The following is a 13,724-nucleotide window of genomic DNA, read 5'->3' as shown; positions in this document are numbered from 1 at the left end:
GTTTGAGAAGCACAGATCTGAATTTATTCTTTTGTCTTAAGTGATTTTTATCAGATTCTTCCACAAACATACACTCTCTCAGAGTGTACAGCTATACTTTTCTCCATGTTATTATCTGTGAACACTGATGTCTACAGAAGTGAATTTTGGGACTTTTATGAATTGTAATGAGTGAATGACATTTCATATGAAAACATTAGCACTTAGTAATTCTTTCTTATTGAATATTGAAGTTGTTCATTTCATTTCTATTATAAATACTATAAAAATGAGCATACCTGCATATAACATTTTTTCATAAATTCATTATTATTTCTTTTCTTTTATTTAAGGTTTTATTTATTAGAGGGAGAGAAAGAGAGAGAACAAGGATGTGTGGGGTTAGGGGCAGAAGGAGAAGAAGCAGCAGCAGCAGACTCCATGCTGAGCAGGGAGCCTGATGTGGGGCTCCATCCCAAGGACCCTGAGATCATGACCTGAGCTGAAGGCAGACACTCAACTGACTGAGCCATCCAATCACCCCCTCCCTAATTATTTCTCAAAGGTAAATTTCTAAAAGTGACATTAGGTCTTTGGAAATTCAGATATTTCTACCTGAAACAACTGTACTAGCTTGTAATCTCTCAAGCAGTGCTCATAGGTGTACCAATTTTCCCTCTTACTTGTCTGCTGTTACCTGATTACTCATATTTTACTATAAATAAATAAGTGGGTAAAACATTTTAAATCTGATCAATGTCTCACTGTTTTATGGATTTATTCTTTGAATGTAATTTTAAGTATCTTCAAATGTTCATTAGTATTTGTAATTTCATCTTTTGTTAATTAACTGGATTGCACATGTCAGTAAATGTACTTGTCCTTCTCAGAGTCCTTATAAATAGCCAACAAATGGCAAAACTATCTCCTGATACTAAACCTGCCCTGAGACTAGCCAAATAATTGTGGTTGACCAGAATCTTTACTGAGAACCCAGACATTTAATATTAGAAAGTAAAGTCAACCATAATAGCCCCTTGAGCCAAAAGTGATACGATTCTACGTGAAATGGTCATTTTTGAGGCCAAGAAGAAGATGTATAAACAAACATAAAGAAGCTTGAAAACAGAGAGAAAGTTAGAGAATTATTGAAGAGAAAAGCAAAATAGCTCCCATTCTTGACTGTCTCCAAGCTTCCATCCTCACGAAGACTGAATGGTATTCTCATTATTTACTTATTTCCTTTTGCTTTGTGCAAGCTTAAGTGCATTTCAGTTCCTTGCAACCAGATCTTCTTTTCTAGAGCGTATTTTCTTCTCTAATATTCTATTATCTCTTGGGGTATTTTTCAATTTCTTTTTGTTTGGATTCCTTATCCTTAGCTATTAAGACTTTTATTCCATACATGTTATAAATATGTATTTCGAGTTTGTTGACTTATGTCACTTTTGAAGTAGTTATCAGCGTTGTTATATGAATACACTTTCTACGTTTTCTGCTTTTCTTATAATACTTCAAAATACTTTCTCTTACATACATGTTTTACCAACACTGTGTTGACTTACTTACTTGCATACTTGCAGTGTTTCGCACAAGCAATCCTCTCTTTGCGCAATGGGTGGGACTACAAAAATGAACACACAAGCTGTAACTGTGTAAAGTAATTTTGATAACCCATGGGAAGATTATGATTATTTTGTGGCGTTTTAAATCTGTTGTCAAAACATTAAACTTTTTCTTACTATTGGTTACAAATGTATGGATTTATAAAAATTTCATGAATCTAATACTTATGCAGTACACTAGGATTCAAAACATTAGAGACATTGAAAATTAAAATGTTATATTTGTGTATGAATTGAGTCTGGGTAGCTCAGTCAGTTAAGCATCTGCCTTGGGCTCAGGTCACGATCTCAGGGTCCTGGGATCAAGTCCTGAATCAGGCTCCCTGCTCAATGGGGAATCTGCTTCTTCCTCTCCCTCTGCCCCTCCCCTCCACTCACATACTCTCACGCACATGCTCTCTTTCCTCTCTCTCTCAAATAAATACAATCTTAAAAAAAAAAAAAAAAAAAGGCTTACTGTGAGTTGAGCAACACTTTTCTTCTCTTCATGTCACTTACCATATGAAGTGAACATCTTCTCTATGCTCTGGAGAACCATCTTACTCTTTTCAAAGTTTAGATTAGTTTCCAACATTTTACCCTTTGTACTTTCAATGCTATGAAATATCTCTGAGAGTTCCTTTAATGTGAGGTTTTGGCTGGTATCACTTCCCCTGAGACATCTTCATCCTATCTATCACAAGTGCTTTACTCATTTATGTTAACAAGTTAATCCTCAGAATGGTGCCAGTGTCAACATTCCCACACTCAGCTATTTCTTCTATAATTCCACTTACATTTGATTCAAACTTCATTTCCAGTGTCTGTCCGTCTTTCTTTCTTCTTTCTTTTTCTTTCTTTGTTTCTACTGCATTTTGATCTTTGTTGGCTATGTCTCTCCTTCAATTATCCATTTTGTAAAATATTATCTGGATTTACCATAGGGAGATAAGAAGTCAATATAATTACATACTTTGCTGTTTGTGTGCGGACTTGTTAGCAGATGCTCAATCACCAACAGACTTTGAAGCAAGTAACACAGTTGGTCACTGATCATGACACACATCGATTAATTTGCTTAGTGATCTTGGACTGAAGAGCTAATAGTGAAGTTTGTACTAGTATGCAATTATCCATAATTCCATAACTGAAATTTAAACTCTGTCATTGGGAGGCTGGGGTCACTCAACTAAATCATTGTTACTGAATGTTATGCATTCAGAACCACGTAAGGACTCCCTGTATTATTCTATTAAAACTCCTTACCTCGGCCAATGCTAAGTTTTAGAGAGACTTTATGTGAATTAGAAAAAGATGCCATCAAACTCCCATAGATGCAATCCTTCCAGGCAACATGCTAGCAAAGAGAGCATCATGCAGAGCTCTTACATAGCTGTAAGTTACAGCACCAGTTGTGACTTTATTCATAACTACTTCCTAAGAGACACCATTCCCATTTCATTAATATTCCTTTATTTCTGCACAGTGGCCAGGGAACAGTGGCCTTTTCTTTAGGTAGATCCTTGCTAGGATGCTCCATCCTCAAAAATGCATGTCATGTGGATGTCAGCTCAACTGACTGCTATTGCCTGTGGCTTTTGGCTTAACTTGAAAATAAGATAGCTACTGGTCAAGGATTAGAAGCTTGGGATCACTGCTGTTTAATATGAATGAAAGGCCCAGCAGAGAGAACTTTTATTTAAGGAAAACAATCTCAAAGCAGCCTTGAAGTAAACTAGACCAGAGTAAAGCTATACACTTACACTTAGTCTCACTCCTCTCAAATCTCCTTATCAGGCTGTTTCTCCCGAATTGAATAGTGATCTTTTCCCACTTATCCATAATGCACCTGTTACATAGGAAAGAGTGACATTGAACAAGTTGCTTTATTGCTATAAAAATTATTGTTTGGATAACAGAGCATCCTTTTCCTGAGAATTTGCAAAAGTAATTTCTCTTTGTTCTTAATATCAGGGAGAATGATCCTTTTCTTAAACAACTCTTTGTTCCCGCTAAATTATTTATTCATCATGTTTCTTATTTCACCTTGATTACTGGACTTAATTTCATATGAAATAATTAATTTAGGATGAAACTTGTATTCTTCAGCTGACAAATATATAAAATGTCTTGGTGAGCTTTTCATGCATTAGTGTCACATTGTTTTGACCTCAGCTTTCCTTGTGTCATTTTTCCTTTGTCCTCCTTTTCTTTTTTTCTTTTTTTTAGATTTTATTTATTTATTCATGAGAGAGAGAGAAAGAGAGAGAGAGAGAAGCAGAGACACAGGCAGAGGGAGACGCAGGCTCCATGCAGGGAGCCTGACGTGGGACTCAATCCCAGGTCTCCAGGATCATACCTGAGCCGAAGGCTCAACCGCTGAGCCACCCAGGCATCCTGTCCTTTTCTTATTCATTAATTTTATTTGTGTTCGTAACCTGTTACATGCATATACACATAAACATGTATCTCAAAATCTTTCAGACAAGGTGGGGTACAAGTAAATGAATGGATATAAAGACAGATTTCATAAAGTATCTTAAGTAAAAAAAAAAAGGTATTTGTGTTTAAAATTTTCATACTCAAGTTTGTCATAGTTCCATCTGGTTCAACAAATTTTGTGAGGAATACAGGATTTGAAAAATCTTGATAAATTTAGGATATAAGAATATGTATTGATCTGTTCATATAAATCTGAGGAGAGCAAATATCTGTTAAAAAGTCACTGATTTGAGAAGAAAGTAAAAATTAAAATTTTATCAGATTAGTCTGCAAAGAACGACATTCTGTTTGCCAAACAAATCAAACCACCTAGTAACCCAGTTATTAGCCTTTATTTTCTTATACTGCTGTCACAATTAACTTGCAGTGCATGCAGGAAAGAATTCAAGGGCGTAATACAGTTTTGTTTGTTTTATTTCGGTAATTAAAGCCTGTTGCAAACAACCTAAAACCTGTAGTTTTATAAATACTATGCAAGATGAATATTACATAACTACATTTGCAACAGCAGAAACAGAATTGTGGGTGTTGCCAAGAGTGACTAAGGAAACAACGCTAGAATTAATACGAGTTGATTGATTAGAACAACATCAGATTTGGACATCAAGACAATAATGGGAGGAATTAGAAATGCTTTTTCTTTCACTATTTACAGTGAGATAAAGTACTTAAAGGTGCACAAAAAGAAAGGAGCACATGACATGGGCCAGAAGGCCTTATCTTTATGCAATTAGTTTATATTACTCTTTTCTATTATGGGATTTTTTTCACAAAAGGAATGCTCTAGAAAGTTCACTCTTTTAAATAGTAGGTAGTATTTTATTTCTAATATAAAGAATTTCAAGACTGTTGTCCTTTCTTTAGCTATATTTTACATTGAGGAAACGACTGAAAAAATAATTCCATATGAAATCTTTAATTCAGGCTTTATTTAAACTGCTTACTTAAACAGTGAAAGTGTATTTTTTATTTTTAAATTTTTTTAAAGATTTTTATTTATTTATTTGAGAGAGAGAGAGAGAGAGAGAACCAGCAGCGAGAGTGGGAGAAGGAGGAGCTGGGTCCCCACAGAGCAGGGAGCCTAATGTGGGACTCGATCCCAGGACACTGGGATCATGACCTGAGCCCCAGGCAAATGCTTAACCAACTGAGCCACCCAGGTGCTCTAAGTGCATTTTTTAATAGCCAATTGTTTTTGAAAAAAAAAAAAAAAAAGAACTTGAAAATAAATTTCTGCCAGTTCCTGTTGATTACCTTTGTAAAGTCTTCCTGTAAACGCTGACAGCCATTTATTTAGAACATCCTTTGCAGAACTTTACCACACGTCCTTCTGAATAATTTTTAACCTTATTTTAGTGATAGCTTTATGTAATGTAAAAAGAGCTTATGCAACATTATTTTCAGGAAGGAATAAAGCCTGATTTTTTAGCATTTAGTTTTAAAATAGACTTTATCTTACTTTGATCATGAAAGCTGTGCATACTAATCTTAGAGAATTTATGAAATGCAAAGAAATTTGACAAAGTGGGGTCCTGAAATTCCTATTACCCAAATAAAATTACTGATTATATTTCTCTTTATTTTCTTTCAGAGAGACTTGCAATATTTTTTTTTTTATTTTAAAAGTTGTCTGGTTTTATTTTATAAGTAGAAAAATACATAAAAATATAAACAAAAATATATCAGCATTCAGAATAACTATAGATTTCTGGTGATTTGTTTTTTAGTTGTCTTTTTTAAGGGTTTTATTTGTTTGAGAGAGAGAGAGAGAGAGAGAAAGCATGAGAAAGAGGGGTAGAGGGAGAAAGAAAATGGTAAGCAGACTCCACACTAATCAGAGATCGGCAGGGAGCTCTATCTCATGACCCAGAAATCATGACCTGAGCCAAAACCAAGAGTCAGATGCTTAACCAACTGAGCTACTCAGGTGCCCATTGTCTCTTAGTGCTTTTGATTTATAGTCTTGATTCTTCAATTTATAAATGTTAATCACATAGTCTTTTGAAATTTCATATTCTAATATTATCTTGCATGATTATAAAAAATACTATTTTTAATCACTAAATACTAATCCATTGTATGAATGAACCATAATTAGCACATCTATTCCCTTTTATTTGACATGTCACCTGTTTCCATTTTTTCTTAGAATTCAAAAAATGTGGGCAGCCCGGGTGGCTCAGCGGTTTAGCGCCACCTTCAGCCCAGGGTGTGATCCTGGAGACCCAGGATCGAGTCCCACCTCAGGCTCCCTGCATGAAGCCTGCTTCTCCCTCTGCCTGTGTCTCTGCCTCTCTCTCTCTCTCTCTCTCTCCTTTCTGTGTATTCTAATGAATAAATAAATAAAATCTTTAGAAAAAAAAATTCAAAAAATGTTATAATCAATATCTTTTTTATAAAGTGTTCCCATAGTTTATTTTATGGGAAGGGATCAATAGTGGGTGGGGAGAGGATTATATCTCCTCAAAATAAACTACCAGGGTGGAATTGTTAGCACGGAGGATATTGATATTTCTGAGATCTCAATATAGATTTATAAATTGTTAAATCCCAAATATAATGTGTCTATGAATAAAGTCTATGAAAAACGAACATTTGAAGGAAATCTATTTCCAGCAAATGGTGAACTAGGTGACTCTGAGCACCTCCTGCCAAAGGCACCTAAAAAGTTGGACCTAAAAGCATCCTAATACACTGCTGAGGTCCTCACATAATAATAAGGGAGAGAATGAGCCACTTCTTCCTTAGGGGCGCTTTCAATCATACCAGACAGCTGAGAGGCAGCAGACAACAGGGGTCAGAATCCTGGGCCACAAGGAGCAGGGACCTTCTCTGAGAACTAGAACACCACTACCAACTTTGTTTTGAGAAACTCTGCCAATCATCAGGACACATGAGAGAAAAATCTATCATTCAGGAAAGTCCTTGAGTTGGAAAGATGCAAGTTAATATTAAGTGATTGCTAAAGATAGCAACCCTAGTACAATATTCCTTGCTCTGAATTGGGTAAGCTAGCGTGTGCTTCTGCCTGGCAAAAGGAAGCAAACTCATCTTGGAAAGAATAAAGAAATATCTTAGGACTCAAATTATTTCTGAAGATAATTGTTCAAAGAAACAATCAAAGAAAATAAAGTGAATAGCAGAACGAAAATGCACAAACCAGAATTAGTAGGGCAACACTGAACGGAGGTTGGTTGAGACAGTCTGGTTGTGGAAATTGTTAGATATAAATTGTAATACAATTATGCTCACTGTGTTCAGGGAAATAAAAGTAAATTTAAAATTGAGAGGAAGGAATTGGAAACTATAAATAGTGAGACTGCATATATGAATAAGAATCAACAAGAAATTATGGAACTGAAAAATATAATAACTAAAACCAAGAAGACAATGAATGATTTTAATAGCAAGTTAGACACAGCTGAGCTAGAAGGAAGCAAAGAGAGATAAAATATAGAAACGGAGAAGAAGGGGTAAGTGAGGACACAATGAGAAAATCTAATACCCTTTTATCTGAAATTTTAGAAAAAAAGAAAGAGCAGAAATGGGCCACCAACAGAGCTTTCATGAGGTAATGGCCGAGAGTGTCCCGTACCTGATGAAGAAAATAAAACACAAAATATCAAAAGTACCCAGAGATAAACCTCAAAGGAGTGATTGAGTGGCTATTACATAACATTAGTGGCCACAGGATGGTACAGCATCTTTAGGATGCTAAAGGATACAATTGGGAAGCTTAATTTCTTCATGGTGGGTAATATTTTTAAGAATGAAGATAGCATAAAAGCATTTGGATACAAAGAGTAAAGAATTCATTACCTGCACACGAACCCAAAAGGAAATTGTAAGAACTCTTCTTCAGGGAGGAAAAAGTAATGATTCCAGATGGAATCTAGGAGATGCAGAAAGAAAAAAAGGCAAATAATTTGAATCTGAAAATAAACCTAAATGAATCCTGATGATAAGAGCGATTATAAAAATATTCTGATTTAAATTATATAATATTAAGATAAAGTATTCGTTAAGAAGCCAATAAATGGATTTACAATGTGCTAAAGTACATGCATAGTGCAAGGGGAGGATAAATGTGTGCAGAAATATATAATGTCGGTGTTTAAAAGGAAGATTAAGAGCAATATTTAAGATAACGAAGTACGTGTATTTAATGGAAACCATTTAGCTGGAGGTCCACCAGTTAACTGATTTGGTCTGAGAACAAAACAATACAAATTTGATGATAAATGCAAGGCAGGGTTCTGCAGACAATGTTGGTTTTAACTACATAAAAATGACCTTAAATCAGTACTTACTTCAATATTAGTTTATCATGGGAAAAAAAGTTGCATGAGTCCATGGCAAAATTCAAAGAAAGATATTTCTCTCCATTAAAATAGAGGTTCACTTTGTACTATCACCACAGAATGTGTAGGATCAACTTGGTAGAGAAATTATAAAAAAAAAAAAAAAAGAAAAGAAAAGAAAAAAAGAAAAGAAAAGAAAGAAAAGAAGAGAAAAGACCATGAAAAAAGAAATGGAATCACAATTTACTTCTATCTCTATTGTGTTGTGTGGAATTAAGAAACGTGGAAAGAAGAAATAATAAATCTGAAGCCAACAGCCATTATCTCATAAGGACTTTAGACAGATCTTTGACCTGATTCTTCATTCATCAGGGAAATAATGATGAAATTTAAAAACTGTCCACAAGAGTAATGTCTTATAATGCAAGACTAATATTCTGTAAACAGAGAAGCCTAACACATTAACTATATGAAGAGAGTTAACATTCCTAACACACTTATGGAGGTATAAAGAAATACTATATATAGTGAAAGGGGGTAAGAGCGATTTCACTTTAGTTTGTTTTTATGTATTTTTCTTATTAGTTTGCAAGAAAGAAACTTACACATTTGCATCAGGATTAGGTTGGAGATAATAACAACTCTTAAGTGCTGACTATTTTATTTCTATAAATGTGTAAAACACTTAAATATCAGAACCAAATGCTGCATATTTTAACAAGTAGAAAGAGAGCTGACTACCAATAATTTATGATATTACACCACATAATAAGAAATGAATTTTTTCGTGTTCTTTAAATACATTTTCACAAACATGTAGTTGAGCGGCTTTTATCTCTGTTGTAATAAATTTTGAATTCATTAGAATATGATTTGATTTGAATTTTAGTGAAGTAAAATAGAAAATACTTGTAAGATTATTTGGCACTTCTACATGTTAGTTAATAGATACTATCTAAGGGAATATATGCTTCGATTTGCTGTTTATGTTTATCTCAAGGACCTACTGGAGCACATAGCCTGCGCCCAATATATATTCCTAGCATATATGTGCTTGTTGATTAAATGAAAATGACTGATGATAAGTAAAAATAAAGCATGATTTTAAAAAAACCTCATTCGTCAATAGTCTAGCCTTATTTTTTGAAATTTGAGAAAATCTATGGATTCATTCCCAGGAAAAAAGAGAATATGCAATTTACATTTGAAAATCTGTACATTTTAGATGCAATTTTAAGAAGATAGCCCATAATGAGGTAACTCTGGGCTTCACGGAATTCATGGAATACCAAAAAATCTTAGTGAAGCCACAAAAAATGGCTTAAAATTCAAAGGAATCAGGACCTTAAGGTATTTTAAATTTTTAAATCTCATACTAATTTTTTCTTTTTTTGATATTTCTAACTTATTAGGCTTTAGCTCTTGTTTGTTGAAAGTTTTCCTTTATACTCCACACATATGAGGACAAATGATTGTCTATATACATGCATGCCAACTGTGTGTTGTGCTATAGATGTATTATGTGAGTACACACCCAAACTTTGTACATAAACAGCTATCCAAAGTGATGGTGCCCTGGCTTATACAGGGATTAGATTGTATAGACAGTGAATAAGATAAAGAATGCCATTTGACCAAATAAACCACTCTTAAATCTCTAGGACTTTGACCTTTGAGAGGTTGAGAGGTTAAGGTGAAAAAAAAAAAAAAAAAAAAAGCTCCTTTTCAGCAAAGACTTATTTAACACTTATGCTTGCTGTCAGGTACAATTCAAGATGTTGGAAATACAAAAATAGCAAAAACTCCTAACCTTAGGAAGCTTGCATTTTAATGTGTAAGATAGACAATAAACATGATAAATAAATTTTATGTGTTTCATATAATGATGTGTTAAGGAGAAAAAACAAAAATCTTTGCTTTTCAGCTTTCCCTATACTGAGGAAGGGGCAAAAAGGTAAATAAATTATATTTCTTCCTTCTTTCTATCTCCTACTGTCAAACCCAGGTCATTTTCAACTCTGGAATTATACAGTGTATAATATATAACAAGTCTTTTGATTTCTAGATTTTGACAAGCTCAAACTTACCTTGAATACCCTTATTAAAATAATGGACATATCTAATCTGAAAAATGTTTGAGGCACAGACTGAAATAGATGGTATATTTTGAGACTACTGGCAAGGAAAAATCCCTTAGCTAAGTGAGTGAGCTTAGAAGATCATATGGACATCTCGATGTAGATATATTTTTTGTTTTGTTTTGTTTTATATTATTCTTCCAATGAGCTCCTTTTTTGGAATGCATCTTTTTTGGGTTTCATCCTCTATTTCTCCCAGATATCATTTCAGAGAAGTTTTATATCTTTGGCTTTAAAGATTTTCCATTTCTTGAGGTCTGTATCATTGTCAAGTTTTTGATTCTGTCTTATTCTTGAACGCTTTGAAGTCTGGCCTTTTCACCTCTCCGAACAGCAAATCAACTTTCCCCCAATGTTCCATACTTGAGCCTCTCCTATTTCCAGGCAATATCATGACTTCAATTTTTACTTCTCTGTCAGTGGCTATCATCCAAATCTTCAGTGATTCTCCCTCCCAAGATCCAGCACCATAATTCCAACTATCTTTTGGAGACCCCTATTACAGGTACTCTGTGTACTTCAAATCCAGAGTATCTAAGGATGAATGTATTCTTGTCCTTTCCACAGTTGCCCCATTTCCCATGTCCCTTTATTCTAGTAAAAGTAAAACTATCTTTCAGAATTAAAGTTTTAGAATCATTCTTGATGTCTCCTTTCTAGTCTTCTAATTAAATCATAAATTACTGTTGTTTAAAATCCATGCAATCTTTGTCTTTTCTTTCTTTTTCTTTTTCTTTTCTTTCTTTCTTTTTTGCTTTTTTTTTTTTTTTTTTTTTGTTGTTGTTGTTGTTGTTGTTATCAACATCAGAGCCATCATGTATGGTCACTCATGTCATGCACTGCACAACTCCAGGGCTTCTATTTATATATTCTGTGTTGGGAATGGCAACCTATAGAGGTGTGTAGACTCATTCCCCTAAAGTGTTTTACTGACCTGTTCTTTTCCTCTAATCAAAGAACAGAATATAAGAGAGTAGAAAGTATAGCTTGGGATCTGACAATCGTGAAAAGTATCCCTGTAGGGTCATCTCTGGCAAGATGTTGAACATCTCTGGGACTCCAATTTCATCTTCTGTAAGAATAATTGTGATGTATGCAATTTTTGAAAAGCATAGCTCCACTTTAAGAGGAAATACCACTTGGGTGGGGTGTTACAATGGGGATTCTGGGTGCCAGTGAGCAGAATGAAGATCTCAGGCACTTGATAAAATAACAAGCCATGGAAAGGAAAGGTGACATAAAAATGTGCAAAGACATCAAATGTGACTCTGTCCCACATCAAAACTTGCCAGCATTGGACTGGGTAATCCACTGAAATTGGCAAATAAATGCAAATAATGGAAGATTAAAAGTATTACTACCATCCCTCAACCTTCTCACTTTGTAGTGAAAACTCAAAAGGGAGCACAGATACTGGAAAGAAAACATGATCAGTTTACTCCCTCATGTTTTTAGCTCTTCTCCCTACCCGCATGTTGAACAGGCCCCTGTTAAAATAGGCAGTATGCTGGAACTAATAGTGACAAGAGAATTTGGTGCAAAAACATGGTGTTTGTAAGCTATCCATTCATCTAACGCTGTCACTGAAATTAGATAAGTGATTTACGTGGAAAACGGTTAATTCAGTCAAAGTTTATAGAAGTTACAATGAAGAGACTTTCTTAGGATCACGATCTTTCTCTAGTACACTGAGCTAGCACTCAACCATTTCTTGTGATAATTAAAATTGTTGCTTTCATAGATAAACTTGATCTTCAAAATCTCTCATATTTTTTTCCTCAACTATATACCAGTAAAAATGGTTTTGCAGTTAAGCAAAAACAATGCAATTAAATCAATCTTTGAGCAAGAAAATAAAATAGAAGGTAAATATGTTATTTTAAAGGTTATGGCAGCTTCTTCAAAGGTTTCTTTTGATTACAATGGATTTTTATTGGAAAAAAATAATGTCCTGAATGATTCAGAAAAATCTAATCACTTTCTTCTTAGAATAAAACAAATTAAAAAGTACTTTTAAAATATTCATACTCCTGGAAAGAATATTAGGGACTTAAAATACATTTTTGTATTAAAACAAAAAGACTGAAATTAACATTTAACTTTAAACAAATGTTTGCTCACTATCCTGCTTTCCTTGTCAACAATGAAATATATTTTAGCTAAATGTTGTTTTCGATTTAGGGAGAAAATTGAAGAATGCTTTAATTTCTCATTAACTACAGCATTAATCAGTGGTTAATTGTAATTATTTAGCCTGTAGAAAAAGTGAAAGTAGAATTAGAATCTGCCTACAAGTCAAATAAACTTTGTCTTTCTTATTGATTTAAACATTTTTAAGACAGATATTCAATAAGGTTTGCTTAGGAAAATTTTGGTAGTACTCAGTCAATGTGTTGAATAATAATTGAAGCCAGTTACTATGTCAAACTCTGTATTTCTTTCTGTGTTAACATGTAAACATTAATATTCTTTAATAATACAGGACAATATTAGCATGTTTTTCCCAATATCTGTGTATAATTGCAATTAAGTATTTTGAGTAGTTATAGAATTTATTACTTTGCTTTGTGGATTTCAAATTTGATATTAAAATTGATTATTTTCCTATTTTTAAATGTATCCCTTTGTATTTTATTTAGAACAATATAGAATGATACAAATTCTCTCTACTAATTCTCTTTTACATTTTATTTGAAGCTACAGGTTTCCTCAGTGTTATCAAGGTATCTAGCTAATTCTTAACATGTTATTAAAGATACAAATACTGAATCTTATCATTCTCGACTCCTCTTTTGCATTTGCAGAGCACCCTTTTGTTTATAATACAGGAGAGAAAATTGAAGATCTAACCTTGTCTCAACAGAATGTCAGGAGATAAATAAAAACCCCATTTCAAAATGTGAAAATGTTAATAACATGCCATGTCTAGTTTCTCAGTTTAGGAAAGTATTGTGGTTCTAGGGTCTCATCCTTTTCCTAATAACTATACTCAGAGCCACTTTATAGTCTTTTCTTAATAGAAATCACTCATTGAAGAAGCAACCCCCAAATTTGGCATTCTTCAGCTTCTCTTTCATCAATGTCTAAATTATCCACATTTTCTAAATCCTTTGCTAACAGACCTTTGCAGGCAAATGCTAAATGTTATTAACCTCCAACAAATTGGATTCCTGATGAATCCATGTTCTTTTTTGAAACAG

The sequence above is a fragment of the Canis lupus genome, chromosome 20 (genome assembly GCF_048164855.1).
Source record: "Canis lupus baileyi chromosome 20, mCanLup2.hap1, whole genome shotgun sequence".
NCBI classification, from domain to species: domain Eukaryota; kingdom Metazoa; phylum Chordata; class Mammalia; order Carnivora; family Canidae; genus Canis; species Canis lupus.
The sequence above is the reverse complement of the archived record's forward strand: the minus strand, read 5'-3'. Positions refer to the sequence as shown.